This window comes from Globicephala melas, chromosome 3 (genome assembly GCF_963455315.2).
Source record: "Globicephala melas chromosome 3, mGloMel1.2, whole genome shotgun sequence".
Lineage (NCBI taxonomy): Eukaryota > Metazoa > Chordata > Mammalia > Artiodactyla > Delphinidae > Globicephala > Globicephala melas.
Window position 1 is genome coordinate 51,781,796 of NC_083316.1, and position 3,446 is coordinate 51,785,241.

The 3,446-nt window shown below is 40.5% G+C and overlaps 1 protein-coding gene across 1 annotated transcript in view; it reads right to left on the reverse strand.

Moving 5' to 3' along the window:
- CENPK (centromere protein K) overlaps positions 1 to 3,367 on the reverse strand; it is a 39,794-nt gene extending 36,427 nt beyond the window's left edge. Inside the window, exon 1 of the mRNA XM_030844345.2 lies at positions 3,241 to 3,367. The gene's annotated coding sequence lies outside the window, so the exon portion shown is untranslated. The remainder of the gene's footprint in view (positions 1 to 3,240) is intronic.
- Positions 3,368 to 3,446: the final 79 nt, after the last annotated feature.

Genomic DNA, 3,446 nt, shown 5'->3' on the forward strand with positions numbered 1-3,446 from the left:
AATGTAGCATTAGAATACAAATAAATAAAATCGCTTAAGGGTTTAAATTTATCCTTTCCCCACAATTTGTATCCTTAAATCTACCTTTCTGTAAAGACAACAAGTCAATCTTTTGAGATCCTCAGTTGGTACTACAATTTTGAATCATTTACTAAAGAACAATAGTGCTATATTTAGGGATACTATGGCATACAAACTTAAAAGATCTAATGCCAAGACCTAATACTAATTAAAGAACCTCATACTATCATTGGAAAAAGAGTAATACACATGAAATCAAGTAACAGAAAATACCCATGTAATTCTAAGCTGTATTCATTTATCCAACACATCATCTTAATGTGTGCTGTTTGTCAGACACTATGGCTCTAGCTGTGTAGGTGAAAAAGTCTCTGTCCTCATGGAGCATACATTTTCACTGAAAAGAGACAATATAAACAAATGGACAACTAAATACCTGATACGATTTCAGGTAGTTAGAAGTGCTATGATGTGGTAAATTATACAACAAAGACTGCAAGTGCTTTCAGAATTCACAATAGAAGAGATCAAAGAAATCTACCTGTAAGAACGAATGGCTTAGTACAGTGCTCAGTACACAGTACTAACTCCCTAGAATGATAATGATTAAGGCTAGATTTGCTGTGGAGATGCTCTCAAGGCATTAGAAACAAGATTGGAGGCAAGTATGAGCATGTAAAATTTGTGAGACACAAAAGAAACTGGTCTGATTAGAGCAGAAGACAAAGAAGAAACAAGACTTGCAAGGTAGGACGTGTCAAATAATGGGAACCTTTAAAATTTAGGTAAAAAAACTTTAAGAAGTATTTCCTATGGGCAGTTACTTCCCTGTATCTGGGATCCACCTCAAAGCAAAAGTAAAGAAGAGACTTATCTGGTTTGAAATAGGCAACCAGAAGGCTTTCAGTAGGCTTTTGGAAGCAGTGTTTTAAGGAGGGTATTTGACAAGTTACATTTATTGGATAAAACAGAAGAGATTAAGGTTGTAAATTTTACACATAGATTAACGAAACAGAATAAAGAGACTTGAAATAAGCCCACACATATATGGTCAAATAATTTATGACAAATGAGCCAAGAATATATGATGGGAAAAAGACAGTCTCCTCAATAAATGGTGTTGGGAAAACTGGACAGAATGAAACTGGATCACCGTCTTACACCATACACAAAAATTAACTCCAAATGGTTAAAAGACTTGAATGTAGGACTTAAAACCGCAAGACTTCTAGAAGAAACCATAAGTGGTAAGCTCCTTGACATCGGTCTTGGTAATGATTTTGGGGGTATGGCAAGAAAAGCAAAAATAAACAAGTAGGACTATATCAAACTATAAAGCCTCTGCACAGCAAAGGAAACTATTAAGAAAATGAAAAGGCAACCTATGAATGTGAGAAAATATTTGCAAATCATATATCTGATAGGAGGTTACTACCCAAAATGCATAAAGAACTCATACAACTCAATACCAAAAAGCAATCTTATTTAAAACTGAAAAGATCTAAACAGACATTGTTGCAAAGAAGACATACAGATGGCCAACAGTTATGTGAAAAGGTACTCAACACCATCAAGTAAATGCAAATCAAAACCACAATGAAATATCACCTCACACCTGTTAGAACAGCAATTATCAAAGATAAGAAAAAACAAGTGTTGGCCAGGATGTGGAAAAAAAGAGGATCCCCTGTTCACTGCTGGTGAAAATGTAAATTGGTGTGGCCACTATGGGAAATTAATGAAGGTTCTTCAAAAAGGTAAAAATAGAACTACCATATGATCCAGCAGTTCCACTTCTGGGTGTTTATCCAAAGAAAACAAAAACACTAATTCAAAAAGAAACATGCAGTCCCATGTTCATTGCAGCATTATTTACAATAGCCAAGATATGGAAACAACCTAAGCGTCCATCAACTGATGAATAAAGAAAGTGTAATACAGACAGATAACAAATGGATAGGTAAATTTTATCCAGCCATAAAAAGGAATGAAATCTTGTCACTTGCAACAATATGGATGGACCTTGGGGGTGTTATGCTAGGTGAAATAAGTCAGACAGAGAAAGACGTACCACATGATCTCACTTATATGGGGGACCTAAAAAAAAAAAAAAAAGCCAAGCTCAGAGATACAGAGAACAGATTGGTGGTTGCCAAAGATGGCAGGGGTGGGGGCGAATGGGTGAAGAGGGTTGAAAGGTACGAACGTAAAATAAGTAAGTCATGGGAATATAATATACAGCATGGTGACTACAGTTAATAATACTGTATTGCATATTTACAAGTTGCTAAGAGAGGAGACATAAAAATTTCTCACCACAGGGGGAAAAAACAATTCTGTAACTATGTATAGTAATGGATGTTAACCAGACTAACTGTGGTGATCGTTTCGCAATATATACAAATATTGAATCATTATGCTGTACACCTAAAACTAATATAACATATGCCAATTATACCTCAATTTTTTTTTTTTTTTCTTTTACGGTACGCGGGCCTCTCACTGTTGTGGCCTCTTCCGTTGCGGAGCACAGGCTCCAGACGCGCAGGCTCAGCGGCCATGGCTCACGGGCCCAGCCGCTCCGCGGCATGTGGGATCTTCCCGGACCGGGGCACGAACCCGTGTCCCCTGCATCGGCAGGCGGACTCTCAACCACTGCGCCACCAGGGAAGCCCCTCAATTTTTTTTAATGGTAAATTTTGTGTTTTTACCACAATAAAAAAATTTTTTTTTGTTTTTTTTAAAGAAGAGAGTTTAAGTCCAGAAAGCCATTAAGAGATGGAAACCTAGACCAGAATGAAGGCAGAAGGGTGAATGGTCCTGCCTGGGCCACTTAGGTTACCAGCCATGACTGGTTTTCTGCCCCATCCCTCCCCACCCCCTACGCCCCACGCCCCACAGTAACAAGCGCTCACTACCTTCTTCAGAGACTGTGTGAAAGAAACAAGAAGCTCAGGAAAAAAGACATGTTTGGAGCACCTGAAGGGAAGCCCGCAAATAAACCAATTCTTTCAATTCCCCACCCCTGTGTCTCTCTGTCCTAACAGGTGGGATTCTAGAGCCGGAAAAGAACGGGACTCAAGGCCTGGCTAGACGTTAGGTATTCAGTTCCTCGGAGGTAAGGGTCCCACCACTGGGGCTGCAGCTCCATATCCTGGGAGTTGCCAACCCCGGAGCAAGTTTCAACTGTTATGGCGCTCTCCCCGGCGCATCGCTTACCACGACGCAGAGACCCGGACTTCAGGTCCTCTCAGCCTACCGGAGACGCGGCTCTGCGGCCGAGCACTCGCGCGCGCTGATTTCTGATTGGTTCTGCTCCCAGCCAATCCCGGAACTTGCTCTGCCGCTGACAAACAGGCCGCGCCGCTGCTTCGGGATTGGTAGCAGAGCTTGTGGGTGTCGCGCCTTTTCTGACGATTCGGACA